Source organism: Miscanthus floridulus, chromosome 3 (genome assembly GCF_019320115.1).
Source record: "Miscanthus floridulus cultivar M001 chromosome 3, ASM1932011v1, whole genome shotgun sequence".
Classification (NCBI taxonomy): domain Eukaryota; kingdom Viridiplantae; phylum Streptophyta; class Magnoliopsida; order Poales; family Poaceae; genus Miscanthus; species Miscanthus floridulus.
Genome location: NC_089582.1, coordinates 58,225,735 through 58,249,241, shown reverse-complemented (window position 1 = coordinate 58,249,241; position 23,507 = coordinate 58,225,735).

Here is a 23,507-nt window from a genome sequence, read left to right as displayed (position 1 = left end):
GGATGCTGCGGGAAGGGAGTGAAGTGGGCTAGTGTAGAGAGGAAAGAAGAGCAGGCCCATGCAGGGAAAGAAAGGTAGGTTGACTGGGCCAAAAGGAGAAGGGAGGATGGGGAATTCAGTTTCCAATTTTTGCAAAACAATTTGAAAATCACTTTCGAATGCAAATTCAATTCAACTTGGAATATGATTTCAAATCAAGCAATACAAAAAAATATGTAGTGACATGGATGCACACACATGATTGTGAACATACATTTGATTTTAATTTGATAAAATTTATTATTTTCCTAAATTCAAATTCCCACAAAATGCATAATTAATCACTTTCTCCTATTTCAAAAATATGCAAAATTTAGGGTGTTACACCATTCACTTGGTGGTTCACGACTAATAGGCGTCACAAGCCTAGCCCTACACAAGGGTTCTGCAAGAACCTATACAAATGAGGGTACTCAATGAAATGAGTAATCCACTAGAGTACCTTTTAGCTATCCGCTAGGGAAAAGGTCAAGAACCCCTCACAAAAATCACCAGGAGTGGCCATGAACAATCACTAACTCGTGCTAAAGCTCCACCACTGTTCCAAACCATCTAGGTGGTAGCAACCACCAAGAGTAATAAGCAATCCCATAGCTCACATGATCACTAGTGCCACTAGATGCTCAAACTCTAAGCAAATGCACTAGTCTCACAAAGATGATGAATCTATGAAGGAGGTGAGTGGAAGGTGTTTGGCTTAGCTCACAAGGATGTATCAATGATCAAAATGTCCAAGTCACATACCCATTGGCCTCTCATCCTGATTTCTGCGCACCGACCAGACTCTGTAGGAGTGACCGGACACGTCTCTGAGCGCCACGTGTGTCAACCGTTTGAAAATAGCTATTGCCACCCAACGGCTCGCACTGTGTGTGCTTCTGTTGTCAGTGTCCGGCCACTGACTAGACTCGCCTATGCCCTGTGTCCGGTCACAAACAAAGAGCTCCTAGAGCTGCTCAAATCTAATCGAATGTGTCCGATCATGCTGACCAGACTCTCCTAGAGTCCAAGGAATTATTTCTTCAAGACAGAGAGGAGCCAAAACTTGACCGTACTTGCCTGACGATCGAGCGTCTAGTCAACACGAGCGCGTCCAATCACTCTCTACTTCGAGTGTGTCTGATGATGAATAGTGTAAGAGGCACATCCGGTTGCTGCCCTGAGGTAGCGTCCGATCATAGCCATCTCTCATCCTGCGCCTAGGGTCAGTGTTCGGTCACACCTAGTCACCCCTATCTCTTCTCTTTTTCATCCCTTGTGCAAATGTGATAACTCCACCAAGTTTCCAACACTTGTGTATGTGAGTTAGCATTTCACAAACATGCTTTCCAAGGGATGTTAGCACTCACTAGGTCCTAATGCAAATGCATGAGTTAAATCACATAGTTGCACTTAGATAACCACAGTAACTATGAGATCACCCCTCTTAACAGTATGGCTATCTATCCTAAACCCAATATCACACCCTCTATGGTGTCTTGATTGGAAAAAACAAAATTCTATCAATACCTTTGCCTTGATCTCATGCATTTTGTTTTTCTCTTTCTTCTTTTCCAAGTTTGGAACCTTGATCATCATCTTGGCCATCACCATCATCATGAACATCATCTTCTAACTCCATCACTTGGCCTTGGACCACCCTAACTCATCTATCACTTTGACTAAGGGTTAGTCCAAATAGGTTTCATCAATTAGCCAAAACCAAACTAGGGGTTTCAACATATCCTATTCTTCAGATGCCTGAAATCTCCAAGAGTTCAAGACGATAGAAGAACTCAAGAACATACTGTTGCACAGTCAGAACTATCGCAAGCATTGTTGTTTGAGTTGGTGTCAGAGTATGGGTCTTCGGTGGCTCAGGTGGAATCAAGAACACAAGAATCATAGAGAGGATGCAATGGTGTATCCTAGTTTGGGCCAATTGGTTCCCTACGTCTAGCATCTGATGATCCTTATACTCAAAAGCACCCAAAATTGGGGGTTCCAATAGGGTTGTAGAGAGAGATTTGGTAGGGGGTTAGCTTGGTGCTAATCCTAAGGTTGCCTCACCACCGGTGGAGCCTTCCCCTCATCGGAGAGGAGGAAGATGACGGGATGCGGTGGAGGAGCTCTCGGTGCCCCTCTTTAGGTTGCCTTACTCTCGATGCTGAGTAGAGGCCAAAGGATGGAGTGGAATGGAATGATCTATCTTCTCATGATCATCCTCCCCATAGGTCCAACCTTATAACTTATATAAAGAGATAGGTCGAAACATGGCGGTTTGGGGGAACAAGTCTATGGTCTACATGCACTGAAGTCTAGGAAGGCCTTGCAGTGATGCACTATGGACCGTGGTGGTGTTGTGGAGCCAAAGAGGTCTTGGATGTCATCTGGCTGCTCTGTTCTAACATTCTGTGTGTCAGGCTATGTCAGCTTGGACCGGCCTCCCCTAGGTGGACCTTCTGGAGTCTTCTTGGCGGTGAAGGAGGTCGGCTATAGGGGCTAACATGCAGGCCTAGGAGCCTTTGAGCCCCTAGAAGCCATGGGGAAGCTTTGTCTTCTTGTGTCACACCACGTGCGAGACCTTGTCGATAAAGTGGTTGGCAATGTCGTGCCCAAGGGGCAGCGCTGGGGAGCCCCGAGCCTTGATATCTTAGGGCACATCTTCTTGTGCTCGGGCCTTAGCTGGTGTCATTGGCTAGGTAGGAGCCAAGGGCCAGGCCAGAGTGTTGGCGTTGATCAGGAGCCTCAGGGCTCAGACAACCCCCAAGCCCTGAGTGTTTGTATTTATTAACGCACATAGATAAATCCACAAGTGCATGGATACCGCTGTAGCTTTCACCCAGAAGTATTTAAAGTATCATATCCATAGGGAAACATGTGAGACTAACTACGGTTTAACTTAACTAAGGGTAGCAATAAGGTTAGGATAAACATGAGCGTAAAGTGGATAACCAAGGTTCTCTAGTTTTGACTTGGATAAGCTATATCTTCTACTATTCAACTAGGAACATTACTAGGGAAAGACACCAACAGAGGATGTTTTCCTTTGTAACTGAGTCCTACTTGGCCTACAAATGGGAGGTGGACTACAAAGGATTCAACGAGACTATAAGAGTCACCCTCATGAGCTACCACCGATCCGGAATGCAGGGTGCATACATGATTAACCCAAGTCTAAGAACCATGCTTACACTTACGATTAATACTTTACTCCCTTGAGAGCAAGAATAAAGCACTCAAAAGAGTCGTGAACCTAAAGAATAATATAAACAAGATGCTTACTTGAATCAGAAGTTGATTGCCAGAGATATCTCACAAGCAAGCTCAAGTAGAACTTGATCCTACCAAGGTACAATTCATAGAGAGAGCACCAATAGGCCGACACCTCCTCCAAACTCTTCCCTCACTATCCATCTCACTATTATTTACAGGACTGGATCATAAGGAGGACTAATCTTCTCTTGATTGCTGGCTTGATCCTAAACATATGAATTAGGGTTTCAGGAATGCCTCTAGGGAGGGGGTAGGGGGCACCTTATATAGGGGAGATGGAGTAGGGGGCAAGTCATTGCCATGTCATTGATCCACGTCAACTCCCTCGATCACCGTTGGATGAACCGACTTAAAAGGATGGTGTAGACGCAATCTAGGAGGCGGTGGAGAACTGACATTCGAAGGGGAGGCTAACCAGGGGGGGCATAGGCTAGCTAGCCCCACCTGGTAGCCCCTTGGCCTCTGCTTCGGTGGTTTGCCTCCTAGAGTCTTCTTAAACCTTCTAGAGTTGTTTTTGTCGCGGATAATTATGATTAACTCTAACGTTTAGGTCCACCTTGACGATTTTCTAGATAAACCCTCCTACATTCACAGATTCACCAAAACTCATGGAATTTATTAGTTTAAATCCCTAGACCTATTTTTGGTACTGGAATTAAGTATATATGTAGGTTATGTTGATGGTTTATAATTGGTGTTAGTGACCGTCAACACCAAGCGGAGGTCGCGGCATAGTTAGGCTCGGCAAGGTTTCTTCTCTAGAGGGTGCGCATGAGCGTACCTGATGGGTATAGCCCCCAAGCCCCTAGGCAATCTTGGAGGGGTTAGTCAGGGGGTCTTCTTTGTTTGGGAACCATTGGACCCAAGGATTAACATACCCATATGTTAGTATCTCGTCAGGAGCCCCCGAGCCCTTCGTGTCCTCAGTTGGCGTGATGGCGGCAAAGGGCTAAATTCATTCTTTTGGTGACCAAACCTTCCTTGGTGGGGATGGCTTCCACTAAGAAGGGTGTTGTGCCCTGCTTGGGGCCTTCTTTTCTAATGTGATGGGTGTTGCTCGGCTATCGAGGCCGAACGATGATAGTGCTGATCCCTTCGTGAGTCTATGCCACACAGGTCTTCAACTCAAGCAAGGGCTTAGCGAACTCATCTGGGAGTTACAACCTTGGGCCTAAGGGCGCCCTCCTTTTTGATCGGAGCCTATTGTGGGTTGGGTGATCGAGAGCATGTGGGCTCTGGCTCGGGGCCATCTGATCATCCGGAGCACCATGCCCTTCTAAGGGCTATGGTAGTAGGTCCCGATCCTCTTGAGCTGGCCTTCTGGGGCCAACCTTCTAAGGCCATAGATTGGGGTGTGGGGAGCACGCCGAGCCTTGGACGGAGGCCCTCATTAGGCCCACTGCTTAGTTGCTCCTGCCCCAACTCCAAGGAGTTGGTTGGTTTTGGGGTGTGTCACTCGAGCGCCCATCGATCGGGGGGTCGGGTTGGTCATTCTAGGGAGCTAGCGTAGCCCCCGAGGCCATCATGGGGGCCTCCCTATCAGTAGGAGTGGTGGCTTCTAGGCACGTCCCTTCCACTGATGTCTTGAGCAGGCGGTTGATGGCATCTAGGCTGTCGTGCCTGGTTGAGGTGTTATGGCGTGCACACCCACGCCATCCCACTTCATTTGGGAGATGGGATGTTGAGGCCACATGGAGCAAATCTGGGGAAGTAGGAGCTACGACACTTGGTGCGCGTGGATCTAGGCCATCGATGATAGCTAGTGATCTTGAGTAGAGTTGGATCCCTTCGAGTCTCATGAGGAGGCGTGCATGGAGTGGGCGGCACGCGTGGTGGAAAGTGGAGTAGGGACTTGACTCGTTGTTAGCGGTTTCCTGACTCCGCCTTTACTACATGGTCATCATCACACAAAAGCCTTGAGACGTGCTGCGGGGATTAAAGAGATGCATTGCTGGTTCCCCAAGGCAAGGCTAGCCATTGATGGCTGATCGGAGGGCTCAGAGCTGCTCACAACGCATCATCTAGGCTATAAATGGGCAGCCCTGGGGGACATGGCATCTTTAATCCCTTCCTCCAGCCCCTTCTCTTCTTCCTCTCAGATCCATCTCTTCAATGAAGTGCAATGCTTCCCTCTGGGTGAGCCTCTCTTGGTGCATCGCCGATTGCTTATTCGAGGGTGGAAGGACTCCAACAAGCCAAGGGGCACAGGTCTAGGCTACCGAGCCCATGGTCTGTTGGCTCCTCATTGGTGCAGTGCCGCGCCCATGCTGGTGCATGATTGTGGGTCGCCTAACCTACCATCTTGCACCATCTTCCTATCCCTCATCATTAGAGGCGGCATCAGTGGGGGCGAGGTCATGCCATGTGGTTGCTAGTAGGCTTCTGGTCACCTACAGGGCTTGGGAATGTTTGACCCACTCGGCCTCAACCACGGGTCACGCCGTGTCATTTCTGGCATGTGGTCGGGCTAGACGTGGCGCTCTTCAGAGGCTCAGGCTGCTGGGGGCGAGGCCAATCTCCAAGCTACTGCTAGGAGATCTCTACATCTTCTCACTATGCTCCACCCCTCCTATGGGTGGCTCACCAAGCTTCTAGGCTCAGGGACCCTGACCTTCCCCTTCAGTCTCAATGAAGGCCGTCCCTCAAGGGGAGGTAGGGTCACTTGCATGGCCGATCACCAACGGGCCTTCTTTGGTGCCTTGCCATGGTGCCGGCACCTTGCATCCTTTAGCAGTTTTTGTCGCTGTATTTTGTAATTGGGTCATTCCTAATTAATAAAATGAAATTACTTTCGTGTGTAATCCCATTACTCTCGAGTCATGCTCAGAGACTTAGTCCCTCATTGAGATGGGATGTTATGACGATGGCCTCATTGGACAAGATCACCGCGCCTATGCTACTAGCGGGTAAGTCCGTGAGAACCCTGGCTTTATGGTCGTTCCATGCCCCGGTCATGTCCCCCAGAGGATAGATCCTTAGCTTCCCGATCGAGCCACTCATATAGTTCCTGAGCCCATCTATCGGTACTCGAGGGCTCACTGCCTCCCTTGATGGGTCACCATGAGCGGCTCGGGATCAGTACTCAGACATCGCTCGCCTAGATGGTTGGGACATTTCTAGGTGTCTTGGCTACAGCCACATGGGCTCATCTCTCGAGCGTCCCTTGCACTTTAGGTGCTTCGGGTGGCCTTGAAGCCCAGTGGGCCGTCCTTAGAACCCTCAACAATGCCCCTTCTAGGGGCCCCTGGTCCATCATGCGATGGGGTGGCATGATCTAGTGAAGGGTCAGGAGATAGGCGGATACCTACAAAAAAATGAAATGGACACAAGAAAAGGCGAAGATGACATAGATGGTAACATGGCGGTCGGGGCCATTTCATTAGCACCTTGTCGACCACTCACCCGGCTCTCTCACTCTGTCCATCCTATCCTTGCCTCACTCGGGGGCCTTCTATAGTAGTCCTCCTTCAGAGAAGTCAACAGGTGGTTAGCTCAGTCGATCCTTTGGTGCAGTCGAGCTACCGCTAGAGTGGCTCAGGTTAAAGGAGACAATAATAAAGACAAGTGAAGCAAGAGGGTCGAGAGGACAGGACTTATCTTGGTTTTTGTTGTTGGAGAGGTAGGCTGTTGAAGGAGGTCGGTGGGCGGGTCATGACTCAGGAGACGACGCTTCTTGGTGGATGGCTCAGCATTGGTCTTCCCTCATAGGGAAAGGTCAGAACTCACCTCGATCGGGTCAACCCCTTCTAGGGCATCGAGCACCAAGATGGAGGGACCAGCCGAGCCACCACTGCCGCTAGGAGCCTTGATCGCCTCATCGATGCTTGGTCAGTCAAGCGCCACTGCTCTCTTGGTTGCTCCTTTGCTGGCGCCCTTCCTACATTGCGGCTAGAGCCATCAGGAACACAGGGGGCAACGAGCGCAGCCACTTCAGCAACGTAGTCCTGCTCACAATAGTAGGCTTGCTCGAAGCTACCCTCGACTATGATGACCCCCTTCGGGCCAGGCATCTTGAGCTTCAGATAGGTGTAGTTGGGGACAGCCATGAAATTGGCGAAGCACGGTCAACTGAGGAGGGTGTGGTAAATGCCAGGGAAGTCAACCACCTTGAAGGTGAGTGGCTCCTTGCGGAAGTTGTCTAGCTGGCCAAAGGTGAAGTTGAGCCAGATGTGCTCGAGGGGCATGGCTTCCTTTCCCAGCATGATCCCATAGAATGGCACCTTGCTAGGGCATAGGTTGCTCTAGGGGTGCCCATCTTATCAATGGTGCTAGCATAGGGTATGTTGAGGCCGCTGCCCACATGCATTAGCACCTTGGTGAGGTGCGTAGTGCCCATGAACGGGCTGACCATGAGCGGGTAGCACCCTGGATGAGAGACACGATCAGGGTGGTCTTCCTAGTCGAAGGTGATGGCCGTCTAGGACCATCGGACCCATGTTGGAGCGGCGAGGGTGTGAATGGTGTTCACCTCCTGTTTGGTGATGTGCCACTGCTGGTAGAATTCATAGGCTTGGGAGCCCCCGAAGATCATGAGGCAGTGCTCGGCCTTGGGGAACTCGGTGTCTTCCTCCTAGGCACTGCCCACTAGGTCACCAACCTTTAGGGCAGGCTTCTAGGCCTTGTCCTATTGGTCGAGAGTGCCACGGATGTAGCCTTTCATGGTGGCATAGTCCTTGAGGAGGTGCTTTGCTTGCCCCCCGTGGAACGGGCAGGGGGCCTCGAGCTCCTTCTCGAAGTCTTCTAGCATGTGCCTCGCTCGTGAGGTTGAGGTCTAGCGGTGCAGTCAACCACGGCTACCATCTCCTCCCCACGGTGCTTCTAGTCCTTGTTCCTCCTATCACGGCATCGCCGTGACGAGGCAGGGTTGTTGCCGGGATGAGGCAGGATTGTTGCCACTAAGGTGACTGGCTCCTCACTGGTGGCATACTGGGTGGCGACGTCTAGGAGCTCCCACATTATGCATGGGGTCTTGTGTTTGAGCATGTAAACTAGTGCCTCGTAGGTCGTGCCACAAATGAAGGTGTTGATGACATCGGCGTCGGTGATGTTGGGGAGCTCATTGCGCTTCTTGGAGAAATGTTGGATGTACTCCCGGAGGGTCTTGTTGGACCTTTACCTCTAGTTGTGGAGGTCCCCTGAGTTCCTAGGCTGAGTGTATGTGTGGCAGAACCGCCCGAAATAACACGCTTTTGGAGGCGCTCGTCTTCCACTAGACACTAAGCACCCTAAAAGTTAGCTACATCAGACAGTTTCGTCGAGCACACCCCATGGGAGAAATCAAATCAATCCACATTTTACCTCTAGAATCCAATAATGAGTATGAGCTTACAATACTTAGTCCATTTCATACAACAAGAGTTCTTGGAAATTATTTATTACAATACAAGGGTTCAGTGTGTGATAATTAAACAGCGGAATGAAAATAAACATCTAGCAGAAACGATACAAGGATCCATTTGTACCCACCAGAAGAATCCTCCACATAAGAGCTACTCCTCAAGCTGCACCTGCAATAGGGTAAAATAAACCCTGAGTATACAATGTAGTCTCAAGACTTACCCGACTAGTGAGAATAGTTTTCCAACTCTAAGGGGTATGATAGGTAATATGGGTTTGCTGTTTTCTTTTTATTTGTGAAAAGCATTACTAGAAGTACATCCTTAAGATCAAGTTTAATTAGCAGTCATGATTACTTCATTAGCTAACCATTCTAGGTAAGCACCTATTCTACTTTTAAGCAAGGGTTGAGCAATCAGAACCAATTTACCATCTTTCATATTCTAGTTCTTACTATGGTGCTAGAACATAGCCAAGTCATACTATCTCACAGAAATGATGATTCGTGAACCAATGCATCCCAGCTAGGTACCCCAAAACACATGCCCTATTTGTACCCTAGGCATGAACAAGACCAACCCATTCCACTCCTATCACGGGGTCTAGGTCCTCGTCCAAACTTGGACTCTAAGCCCCCACACTAGAGACCTGGTCTCAATATGGTGCTTAGGCCTTCACCTTTCCCCACCTCCAATCAGTCAGTCTGGAAAGAGCCAGAACCCACGACAAGAGCATAACAAGCCTTCCCGCTCCCATAAGCAAGTATGTGCTTAGGATAATAAGTTTGTGACCTGACTACCATCCACAACAATGGACGGTCCTCAATTGGCATGGATAAGGAAAATAGTGCAACCAAGCTAAGCCCCATGGCCACGGAACACATCTCGTTACACCCACCAATACCCATACCATATCCCTGCCCGGCCTCTATTTTCCTTTCATCATTTTTATCATGAGAGTAATTATAATAATCACCTATTGTGAGTAACGGAAGGTTACCCACGCTATCGAAAACCTAAGCATAGCAGCTACTCGAACCTGCACTAGTAAGACTCATAGGACAGATATATCTATGCATGTGGTTTCCATAAAATTATTGTAATGTAAATGCACATCACATATATACATATAGTGATTATAAAAAGTAAGGGTTATGCACCAGGGCTTGCCTTGGGTAGGCGCGGTGTCAGCCGAGTCAGTCGGTGGTGGCTCTTGGACGTCCTCCCTCACGAGGACCTCTTCCTCGTATTCCTCAATGATCTCCTTGAACTCGCGATCGTCTATGGTCACTATCTCCACCACCTCGCTCTGTACATGCATGCGATGATGATGCAACCATTCAACATTTAGGCAACATCAACTCTTAAAATAAGAATACGCACACCAAGCTACTAAGCTAGATCCAATGACTAAGATACTAAGCTAACTATCATCTTCATCAAGCAAAGTGTTGGGTTCAACTAACAAACCCTTAGCTTGGCAAATTAAGGATATATCTTTATTTCTGCTAGTAATTTTAGGAACTAAACAAAATTTATTTCATAATGTTTGGACACCAACATGATTTTATATTAATTACCAAAGTTCAGCTCAGAAATTAAATTAGAAAACCATTTCTAAATCCTTAGAAAAAAGAAAAGTGAATCTCCTGCATGGCCCACACGTGCGGCCCACACGGACACCGGCCCACACAGAGACGGCCCGCGCAGGGGAAAGCCCACGCGCGCTGGTGATTTTGCAAAAGCGACCTCGAACTCCTCCTAATTTACAACTAAGTACAAACACTATTTTCTCCTCTCTCTAACCTTCTCACTTAACCCCCTGGCTTCCCAATAATTCCCCGGTGCACACCCCCGGCTAACCTATGCCCGGCGGTGCAGCGAGCAGTGGCATAGGGTGGCCACGTCAGCCACCAGAGACCCACACTAGCTCATCGGTCAGGCCAACATTCAACTATGGTCCGACCGCCTACGTCGAGCAGCAACACAGGGCAGCGGGACGCGTTGGAGTTAGCCATGGCAGCGTGCGACCATCCATAATGGTGGTGCGATTGCCCCAGCAAACCAAAGCATCTAAGGACCTAATTGGCTAGCGAGTGAGCATTAGGAGACTACCGTGGACCTAGCCGAGGTGGTGGGTGGAGAAGAGGGTGACGGAGAAGGGCTAGCCACGTGCGGCCGAGCCGTGCGATGGTGCACCACGGTGGCATGGTCATGTTAGCAATGACAGGGAGGCGGTAGCAGTTCTACTAAGGTGCACAGGGTGAAGAGGGAGTCAAGGCGAAGCTAGTGGTGCAAGTGAATTGGTTTGGGATGGGTGGTAGGAGGGTTGCCCTTGACCATGGCCGAGCGTGACCTTAATGGCACGACGATGGGGAAGAGCTCCAAATTGGAGCTTGGCAGTGCCTTGTTCAAGGCTGGGTGGGGTTGGGCAGCGAGAGGACGTGATACTAAAGCCATGGATGTGCTAAATTGAATGGAGGTGATCAATCGTTAGGTAATTTGGTGGTGCGGCTCGATGTCGGTCAGCAGAGAGAAAGAGGGAGACGGGGCCGGTAGGTGGGCTTAGCATGGCCTCGCCTTGGTGGGATGTGATTGGCACAATCAGGGCCTCACACGCATGGACGCAATCAGAAAAGCATGTGCGTCCATTGACTGGCATGGCCCGCGTGGCCATAGTGTGATAATTGGCAAGGCGATGGTGAGCTCCACCATGTGCGCGTGGCAGCGGCGAGCACCAAACTGAGCCAGCAGTGGTGAGGTATGAACATGATGGTGAGTCGATAGCACCTATAGCGGCTGTGTCGCGGCATGAGGCAGGTCGGCAGGGCGGCAGCGTGGCGAGGCAGGTGGCCGCGTCGCTCGGCCATGCGAGCAGCGGCGGTGGCTCCACATAGCAGAGCCTGTGGCGACAGGACAGGGTAGTCATAGTCGGCCATGCATGATAGTGCGCGTGCGCACGTAGAGCGATCTAGCATGGCGACATCACGCCCCTGAGACGTGCTGGCCGTGCTCACCCAGTGAACTAGCTCGAAATCATGTCTTGCACAAATTTTAAAGCACCTATAACAACTAAACGGTTGCTTCTGGACCTAAACCATCTTCGCCATGCTCAAGATGGCAAGTGAGGCTACCAACCTGAGCTAAAACACAACACCATCCCTTAACTCGATTTCACAAAATAAATTGCCAAACATGGCATTGTCTTACTGTCTATAAACTTGAAAATATTCTAAGTCTTTGAGCTAAACTTGATTCCAAGTTGCATTTCTAGGCTATTAGAAACATTAGCTAGCAAAGTTATGTTTCAACAGCAAGGATTTCATTGCCATCTACAAAGTCCATACTCCAAACTTTATTTAAGTGCTACATATATGTTCTATAGTGTTTTTGTTCAATAAAAATTTGTTTTCAACATTTTTATGGAGTAGCTTTTCATTTAACATTTTTATTGATCATCTTAAGTTACAAAAAAATTCATCCACAAATTCTACCACGTGCATTATCACATAAACATGATGCTCATGACATGTTTTAGTAATTTGTTTAGGGCGTAACACCAAGGGTGTTACAGCTCTCCCCCTTCAAGAAAATCTCATCCTGAGATTTCATGTGAGTGCCTAGTGTAGGAAAAGGGATAAGAAGTAACTTTTAACTTAAACCACTACCTTGATACTTTAGGGAGAAGATGGGGATAATGCTCTAAAATATGACTCTCATGTTCCCAAGTTGCTTCGTCATCCAAATGATTTTGCCACTGGACTTTATAGAATTTTACCAATTTGTTCCTAGTGACTCTCTTTTTCATCCAAGATCTTGACAGGATGCTCAATATAAGAAAGATCAGGTTGGAGAGGGAGTCCTTCAATTTCCACCACTTCATCAGGAACTCACAAACACTTTTTCAGCTAGGAGACATGGAAAACATTATGGATGGCTGATAAAATATCCGGGAGTTGGAGACGATAAGCAACAGAATCACACCGCTCCAAAATTTTATAAGGTCCAACATAACAAGGAGCTAACTTTCCACGGACTCCAAACCGATGCACACCTCTCATCAGGGATACCTTTAGGTAGACATGGTCACCAACTTCAAACTACAAAGGTCTTCTCCTCTTGTCCGTATAAGCTTTCTGATGGTTCTGAGCCGCTTTCAAATGACTGAATAACACTGACCTGTTCTCTTGCTTCTTTGATAAAATTAGGTCCAAAGTAACCATGGTCACCCACTTCCATCTAGTTAAGAGGTGTCCTACATTTCTTGCCATACAAAGCCTCGAATGGTGCCATTCGAATGCTCTCTTGATAGCTATTGTTATAGGAAAACTCAGCTAAAGTCAAGCATTCGTCCCACTTTTTGGATAAGAAATGGCACAAGCTCTCAACATGTCTTCAAGTACTTCATTGACTTTTTCTGTCTGACCGTTAGTTTGTAGGTGATAAGTTAAACTTCTGAGGAGACGAGTACCAAGACATTTCTAGAGTTGCTCATAGAAACGAGAGACAAAGACTGACCCTCTATCGGAAACAATGGTAAGAGGAACTCCATGTAGGGTCACAACCCGATCAAAATACAACTTGGCATACTTCTTGGCTGAATACCTTGTATCCACTGGGAGGAAATGAGTGGACTTGGTAAGGCAATCCACAATGACCCAAATAGAGTCATACCCCTTTGTCGTGCGGGCCAAACCCACAACAAAGTCCATGGAAATATCCTCCCATTTCCAAACAAGGATAGACAGGGGCTGTAGAAATCTAGGCGTATGCATATGGTCTGCCTTAACCCTTCCACAAATGTCACATTCTAAGATGTAGTTGGTAACATCATGTTTCATATTTGGCCACCAATACAAGTGATGCAAATCATGATACATCTTGTCACTTCCCAGATGAATGGATAATTTGGAGTTGTGAGCTTCATCAAAAAATTTTCTCCTAAGCTCATCACTTGATGGAACCACCAATCGGTTCTTGAACTTCACCACACCTTGATCATTAATACTGAAATGAGGACCATGCCCTTTAGTAATTAACTTCTTGATATGAGGGATTTCTAAAGCATCTTACCTTTGCTCTATAATAATTTGCTCAAGTAAATCCGAGACTAGAGCAATATGGGCTAACACTTTAGAACGAGTGAGGGGCAAAGATTCTTCCTCAACCTGATGTGACTTCTGACTTAAAGCATCAGCTGCCACATTAGCTTTTCCAGGGTGATATGAACATCTAAGTTATAATCTTTGATTAACTCAAGCCACCTCCATTGTCTCATGTTCAGCTTGGATTGAGTGAAAATATATTTGAGGCTCTTGTGATCCGTGTAGAAATGCACTTTATTTCCCAACAGGTAATGTCTCCAAATTTTTAGAGCGTGCACAACTATAGCCAGCAATAAATCATGGGTGGGATAATTCAACTCGTGCTTTTTCAGCTGACTTGAAGCAAAAGCGATCACACGTTCGTCTTGCATAAGCACACATCCTAGTCTAGTCCTAGAGGCATCACAATACACATCAAATGACCTATTAATATCTGGTTGAGCAAGAACAGGAGCAGAGGTAAGAAACTTCTTCAGGGCTTGGAAAGCATTTTCACAAGCTGGACTCCATACAAACTTGAGATCCTTCTAAAGTAACTTGGTCATCGGTTGAGCTATTTTGGAAAACTCAGGGATGAAGCGCCGATAATAACCAGCAAGACCAAGGAACTGATAAATCTGATGCACTGACTTTGGAGATTTCTAATTTAACACATCCTACACCTTGCTAGGATCCATAGAGATGCCTTCAGGTGTCAGGACATGTCCCAAGAACTGTACTCGATTCAACCAAAACTCGTACTTGTAGAATTTAGGATACAGCTTGTGTTCCCGCAATCGAGTCAGGACTATGCGAAGATGTTGTGCATGCTCTTCATTGTTCTTAGAATATATCAATATGTCATCAATGAACTCCGGCATGAAGATTGAATTCATGAGATACATGAAGAATGTAGGAGCATTAGTGAGACCAAAAGACATGACTAGGTACTCATAGAGCCCATACCTAGTAGAGAAAGTTGTCTTTGGTATATCTTGTGGCTAGATCTTAATTTGGTGATACCTAGAATGAAGATCAATCCTTAAAAACACCTTGGCACCAGCCAATTGATCGAACAAAGTATCAATACGAGGTAAAGGATACTTGTTCTTAATGGTTACCGCATTAAGAGGGCGATAATCCACACACATGTGAAGAGTGTCGTCCTTCTTCTTCACAAAAATAGGTAGACAACACAATGGTTAAGAACTTGGATGGATGAATCCCATCTCCAACAATTCCTCTAGCTATTTCTTCATCTCAGCCAATTCCTTTGGAGCCATGCGGTAAGGTCACCGTGAAATAGGAGTAGTACCAGGTTCTAACTCAATGGCAAACTCCACATCTCGGTCCGGTGGTAACCCAGGTAGGTCCTCGGGGAAGTCATCTAGAAACTCATAGACCGTAGGAATAGAAGAAAGGTCCAGAGAAGCTTCAGCATGAGCAACAACTAGCAGGGTGGGGACTGAAGACATAAGGAGAGACATTCTATCCTCAGAAGAAGGAAGCTTCAACTCAACAATTCTTTGCCTAAGGTTCAAGACTACCCATAGTTTCTCAACCAGTTCATTCCCAGAATTGCATCTATGTCTTGCCCAGGCAGCACCATGAACTGGAGATGATAAGAGTGAGTGGCTAGCACTAGTCTCACTATGTCTGTTAGAGTTTTAACATGCAACTGTGCACCCAGGGTTCTGATTCTATAGGCAATAGGAATAACCATAATAGATATATTGTGCCTTTGTGCAAACCCTATACTCATGAATAAATATGATGCACCATAATCAAATAATACATATGCTAGGTGGGAATAAATGGTGAACATACCAACCATCACAGGCTCTCCCTATGGTATCTCCTCGTCCTTAGTGAAGTTAACCTATCCCAAGCGGCTCATAGGCAACTTCTTCCTGATGATAGTCCTCTTGACTAAATGAGAGTTGGCTGAAGGCTGAGTAAGCTGGTTCTGGGGGCACTCACGAGCATAGTGGCCTTCCTTACCACATATGAAACAAGCACCTAGCTTGTTCCCCTATCCCTAATGAGGTGGAACCTGCTGTCCCTAAGGCTACTACACCTACTAAATAGGTGCACGGTACTGAGTGGGAGGTGTCTGGTAAGTCTACTGAGTTTGATGAGACGACTATCCACCTGGAGAGTGATAGGACACCCTCCTCACAAGTTGTACCTTCTACAACTATGGGTGACTAAAGACCCAATGATCACCCTCTTATGCTTCCACTCAGCCTGAGAGTCACACTGAAGTCCCTCCATAGCAATGGTGGCATTCATCAAAGCACCAAAGGTCTGATAGCCCCTTGTATACAGCTTCTCTTACAAGATGCAAGAGAGACTGCGATTGAAATAGTCCATCTTCTTCTCATCAGTATCCACATGAGTCCCAGCATACTGTGCAAGGTGGTTGAACTTGTTCACATATTCCATCATAGTTATGTTTCCTTGCTTCAGCTCTAGAAACTCGGACAGTTTCCTATTCAGTAAACCAGCAGGAATATAGTACTGATAGAAAGCAGTGATAAACTCCCGCCAAGTCATATGGTGGTCCACAAGCTACATGGCATTGAAAGTGTCCCACCAAGCACTGGTAGATCCCAAAAGCTACTATGCGGCAAAGCACACCTTCTACTTATCCGTCACATTGAGCAGCTAAAACTTCTGCTCTAGAATACGGAGCCAATGCTTCATTTCTAGAGGCTCTGCAGTCAGCGTGAACATAGGTGGGTGTGTCCCCAAGAAGTCCTGATAGGAATAGGGCCCCTCAGGACCACAGGCACCACCCCCATTCCCACCATTGTCACCGGGGCCTCCACGGACGAAGCCACCAATAGCCTATGCCAGCATCTCCAGGGCATGGGCTGACTCATGATGAGCAACCAACATCTCAGCCATCATCTCAGCATGGGTCATCAGAAATAGTGGTGGTGGTGGAGGAGGAGGACCAAGGAGTGGGGCCTCGTGGCTCTCCCCGTTGGCATTGTCATGATCATCGCCATGATCATTTTTGGCCTGGTTTTCACCAAGACCACGACCCGTCCCAGCATTGGTGCTTCCATGACCAGACCTTAAGTTTATCTATAAACAGATAGGAACCCACCGTCAGGGACCAGGCCTCCATACTTAGAAACAAACGGCTAGAGAGATGATAAGGCCCAATAAATGGTTACAAGTGAGAACTTTTCCTTAATAGTTAAAGCATTTCTCTTATTTATTATTCTATCAATTTACTACCCAAAATTATACGTGTGGGGGAGTTTAGTTTAAGCAAGATTCTCTTTTCATGACGCATGGATCGACCTATTCGTTCGCTCAAGCCAGAATATAGCAGCATTCGCATATAATTTTTTGGCACAGCGCACACTCACTTCCTGTACGCTAAATGATTCTTAGGTAGCATAAGTTAGTGTACCTGTAGAAGATTGATTAGATAAAACTAGTGTCACTATCCTAGATAGACCATATTATTAGGGCTTATACTTATTTACGTAATTTATCGCATTCTACTTTTTGCAAAGCTTTTGTTGGTTAAATTTTAGGTTTTGAAAAAAGTTTTTAAACTCGTAGACACATTATTAGCTCTGATACCACCTATGGCAGAATCACCTGAAATAACACACTTTCGAAGGCTTTCGTCTTCTACTAGACACTAAGCACCCCGAAAGTTAGCTACATTGGATAGTTCCATTGAGCACACCCCACGGGAAAACTCGAATCAATCCATGTTTTATGTCCAGAATCCAATAATGAGTATGAGCTTATAATACTTAGTCTATTTCATACAACAAGAGTTCTTGAAAATTATTTATTATAATAACAGGGTTTAGAGTGCGATAATTAAATAGCGGAATGAAAATAAACATCTAGCAGAAATGATACAAGGATCCGTCTATGCCCACCAAAAGAATCCTCCACACAACAGCTACTCCTAAAGCTACACCTGCAATAGGGTAAAATAAACCCTGAGTACACAATGTACTCGTAAGACTTACCTGACTAGTGGGAATATTTTCCTGACTCCAAGGGGTATGATAAGCAATATGGGTTTGTTGTTTTCTTTTTGTTTGTGAAAAGCATTACTAGAGGTGTGTCCTTAAGATCAAGTTTAATTAGCAGTCATTATTGCTTCATTAGCTAACAATTCTAGGTAAGCACTTGTTCTACTTTTAAGCAAGGGTTGAGCAATCAGAACCAATTTACCATCTTTCATATTTCATATCTTACTACGGTACTAGACCATAGCCAAGTCATACTGTCTCATAGAAATGATGATTCGTGAACCAATGCATCCTAGCTGGGTACCCCGAAACACATGCCCCATTTGTACCCCAAGCACAAACAAGACCAACCCATTCCACTCCTGTCACGGGGTTTAGGTCCTTGTCCAAACTTGGACTCCAAGCCCCCACACTTGAGACCTGGTCTCAATATGGTGCTTAGACCTCCACCTTTCCCCGCCTCCAATCAGTCAGTCTAGAAAGAGTCAGAACCCACGACAAGAGCGTAACGAACCTTCTTGCTCCCACAAGCAAGTATGTGCTTAGGATAATAAGTCTATGACCTGACTACTATCCACAGCAATGGACGGTCCTCAATCGACACGAACAGGGAAAATAGTGCAACCAAGCTAAGCCATGTGGCCGCGAGACACATCTCGTTACACCCACTAATACCCATATCATATCCCTACCCGGTCTCTATTTTCCTTTCATCATTTTTATCATGAGAGTGATTATAATAATCACCTATTGTAGGTTACTCATGCTACTAAAAACCTAAGCATAGCAGCTACTCGAACCTACACTAGTAAGACTCATAGGACAGATATATCTATGCATGTGGTTTCCATAAAATTCCTGTAACATCAATGCACATCACATATATACATATAGTGATTATAAAAAATAAGGGTTATGCATCGGGGCTTGCCTTGGGCAGGCGCGGTGTCAGCTGAGTCAGTTGGTGGTGGATCCAGGACCTCTTCCTCATATTCATTGACGATCTCCTCGAACTCACGATCATTTGTGGTCACTATCTCCATCAACTCGGTCTCTACATGCATGCGATGATGATGAAACCATTTAGCATTTAGGCAACAATAGCTCTTAAAATAAGAATACGCACACCAAACTACTAAGCTAGATCTAATGACTAAGATACTAAGCTAACTATCATCTTATCAAGCAAAGTGATGGGTTCAACTAACAAACCCTTAGTTTGGCAAATTAAGGATATATCTTTATTTCTACTAGTGATTTAATGTATATTGAAACAAAGAGCATTTAACTACCCTAATGCTTAGTCTATTCTAAGGATACAAAAATTACACTGAGCACATAATAATACAATGAAGCTACCATTAGAATTTTAGGACTAAGGCTATCACCAATTTACCACAAAAATTCCTACAATAATTAACTTAATATTATTAAGCATTCTCAAACGATTTAATAACTCCTAATATCAACACATATAAGTATGAATTAAATACACCAACAGATATATCACAATTTTAGGAACCTAATAAAATTTGTTTCACGATTTTTGGACACCAACATGATTTTATATTAATTACCAAAGACCAGCTCGGAAATTAAATTAGAAAACCATTTCTAATTCTGTAAAAAAAGAAAAGTGAATCTCCCGTGTGGCCCGCACGACCCAGCGTGCGCTCGTGTGGCGGCCTGTAGATATGGCCCACACGAACACCGACCCACGCGGAGACAGCCCACACCGAGGAAAGCCCGCGCGCGCTCGCGATTTTGCAAAAGAGACCTCGAACTCCTCCCAATTTACAACTAAGTACTAACACTATTTTCTCCTCTCTCTCAGACCTTCTCACGTAACCCCTCACCTTCCCTGGAATTCCCTCACATGCACTGTTGGCTAACACGTGCCCGGCGTCGCGGCGAGCGGTGGCATGGGGTGGCCACACCGACAACCAGAGACTCGCACTGGTTCATCGGTTAGGCCGACATTCAACTATGGTCCCACCACCTACACTGAGAAGCAACGTGGGGTGGCAGGACGCGCTGGAGTTAGCTACAGTGGCACGTGGCCATCCATGATGGTGGCGTGACTGCCCCAGAAAACCAGAAGACCTAAGGACCTAACTAGCTAGCGAGTGAGCATCAGGAGACTACCATGGACCTGGCCAAGATGGTGGGTGGAGAAGAGGGTGATGGAGAAGGGCTAGCCACATGCGGCCAAGCCGTGTGGCGGCGCACCATGGCGGCACAATCACGGTAGCGACGATGGGGAAGGCGGTAGTGATTCAGCTAAGGCACGTAGGGTGAAGAGGGAGTCAAGGTGAAGCTAGTGGCAAGTGATTGGTTCGGGATGTTGCGGTAGGAGGGTGCACTCGCCCATGGCAAGCACGCCCTTATGGCAACCATGGTGGGAAACTCCAAATGAAGCTTGGCATGCCTTCTTCATGGCTAGGTGGGTCTGGTCAGCGAGAAGGATGTGATGAATTGAATTGAGGTGACGATCTCTGGTTATTTGTGGCACGGATCGACGCTGTCATAGAGAGAAAGAGAGAGACGGGCTGGTAGGTGGGCTCAGCAGGCCTCACCTTGGGGGATGTGGATCGATGTGATTGGGCATCACACAACGTGGACACAATCGACAAGCACGTGCGTCATTGACGGCCAGCAGCACGGCCGCATACCATAAATGACAAGGCAACATTGAGCTCCACCACGTTCATGCGGCAGCGCCAGAGCATAAAACTAGGCCAACAGTGGGGTAGGGGTGCAGAGGGAGGCACGGACATAACGGTGAGGCGACGGCACTTGCAGTGGTTGTGTCACGGCATGAGGAGGGTCGGCAGGGCCGCAGCGCGGTGAGGGAGGTGGCCGCGTCACTCGGCTGTGTGAGCAGTAGCAGCATCTCCATGCAGCAGAGCCAGTGGCGGCCAAGATAGGGTAGTCATAGTCAGCCAAGTGTGGCAGCACGTGTGCACGCACAGAATGAGCCGACGTGGCGACATCGCGCCCCCAAGACATTGTGACCGCGCTCACCTGGTGAACTAGTCCGAAATCATGTCTTGCACAAATTTTAAAAGCGTCTATAACAACTAAACGGTTGCTTCTGGACCTAAACCATCTTCACCATGCTCAAGATGACATGTGAGGCTACCAACCTAAGCTAAAACACAACACCATTCCTTAACTCGATTTCACAAAATAAATTGCCAAACATGGCATTGTCTTGTTGTCTATAAACTTGAAAAATATTCTAAGTCTTTGAGCTGAACTTGATTCCAAGTTGCATTTCTAGACCATTAGAAACATTTGCTTGCAAAGTTATGTTTCAACAGCAAGGATTTCATTGCCATCTACAAAGTCCATACTCCAAACTTTATTTAAGTGCTACATATATGTTCTATAGTGTTTTTGTTCAATAAAAATTGGTTTTCAACCCTACCTGATATACATGAATTATGGAGTAGCTTTTCATTTAACATTTTTACTGATCATCTTAAGTTACAAAAAAAATTCATCCACACATTCTACCACATGTGTTATCACATAAACATGATGCTCATGACATATTTTAGTAATTTGTTTAGGGCATAATATCGAGGGTGTTATAGTACGTACCCTGGAAGTGGCCGATGAAGACCGAACAGAGATTGCCCTAGCAGCGTATGCTGCCAGGCTCGAGCTGCTCGAGCCAAGCTCTAGTCGATCTTGATAGAAGCAGGGGAAGGTACTGGATAGCAAATTCATCGTCTAACCCCCAGCCTTCATGGCAAGGCGGTAGTCCTCTAGCCAGTGATTCAGGCTGGTCTCGCCGTCGTACTAGGAGATGTGCACCAGTGGCCGCAAATGCCTGTGTAGGGAGCCGCCTGGATCGCTGCCCCAAACGCGAGGGGTCAAAGTGATCTAGGGCGGCACCCCTACCTCGTCGCTCAGGGGTACGGGACTATGCCTGAGCGTGGCACCTGGCTTCGATGGTGTCGCGGACGTCGTCGATCCGGTGGCGCACGAGGGGACGCCGAGGAGAAAGGTCACGCCATCGCTCCTGCCGAGGCTTGGCGCCCTGGGTCCATGGTCGGTCAAAGCTGTTGCTAGAGGTGTCGCCACTGCTCCCCCCTTCATGTGGGTCATGTGCGTCAGAGCGATCCCCATTGGGAGTGGCCATCATCTGGGACAACTGGGAGAGCACGGTGTGGCACTAGGATGCCGAGCTCTCGGCCTACTACTCAAGGGCGACATGGAGGAGCCGCTTCACCTCGTTCAGCCACTCGTTGGTCTTCGGGTCCAGCGTGTCAAAGATGTCTTCTAGGCAATAGGCGGTGGCCACCATGTTGTATGCCACGTGGGGAAAGTAGAGGCCGCTCGAAGCCGCCATGTGAGCATCATCATTGTTGCCGAGAGGGTGCGTGGCTCATTGTCGTGCAAGGTCCTGCCTTTGGCACTCGAGCTCTATCTCAGCGGCCTCTAGGTCCACCTATCGATCCTGCAGGTGATCCTCCTTCTCCTAGAGGTAGGCTGCGTGGCTACAGGGACTCTGGTCCAATGGAACCTCGCCGTCGATGTGGTAGCACATGTAGGGTAGTGCGAAGCAGTCGATGTTATTAGAGTCATACTTTGAGCCATTCCCCAAAAGGATCTCAAGGAAGGTGCATAGCGATGGGACGTCGGTCCCTACTGTGCTAGAGAGGATGGTGCTCTGTGGTGCCTCACGACTGATGAGGTGCTCTAGCTCCATATGGAAGGAAGCCACCACGTTCTAGATGCCAAAAGGCAGGTCTAGGAGATAGTACCAGAAGCGATCAGGTAGTGGGAGCACCTCACCGGTGGTGATCTAGTGGTGGATGTTGGCTAGCATGTAGAACAACTGGCGACGGTCTGACATGGTGGGGGTCAGGCCCAAATCATGCCAGATCTATCGGGCCAGGACCTCAAGATCTGCTCCTAGAAGTCCTGGCAAAGGGGGTGACGCCGAGGGCTCGTTTCCCACCGGTCAGCGATGTAGGCCAGACTCCCAAAGTTGAGGACTTGGCCCGGAGTGAAGGCGTCGGCCGTGACAGAAAACTCATCGGGGAAGTGGACAACACCGTCTAGGGTGGTGCTGCTTGTTTCGGCGATGAGGCGGGTGGCTCCAGCCACCATAGAGCCTAAATCACACTTGATGCTGCCCCTACCTGGCCCACCAGCTGTTGCAAGGTTGCAACCGTGGCAAGCATTGTTGTTCAAGTCGATGTTAGAGTATGTGTCTCCGGTGGCTCGGGTGGACTCAAGAACATAAGAATCACAAAAAGGACGCAACTGTTTATCCTAGTTCAGTCCAATCGGTGCCCTACGTCCAGTAGCTGATGTTCCTTACACTCAAAAGCACCCAAAATCAGGGGGTTACAATAGGGTTGTAGAAACAGATTTGGTAGGGGTTAGCTCGGTGCTAATCCTAAGGTTGCCTCGCTGCTGGTGGAGCCTTCCCCTCGTCGGAGAGGGCGAAGATGATGAGATGCTATGGAGGAGCTCTTGGTGCCCCTCTCTAGGTTGCCTTGCTCTTGATGCTGAGCAGAGGCCAAAGGATGGAGTGGAATGGAATGATCCATCTTCTAATGATTGTCCTCAACCTAGGTCCAACCTTATCCCTTATATAATGAGATAGGTCAGGTACATGGTGATTTGGGGGAACGAGTCTATGGTCTACATGCGTCGGAGTCTAGGAGGGCCTTGCAACGACGTGTTGTGGACCATGGTGGTGTCGTGGAGCCAAAGAAGCCTTGGGCATCGTTCGGCTGTTCTATTCTGACATTCTACAT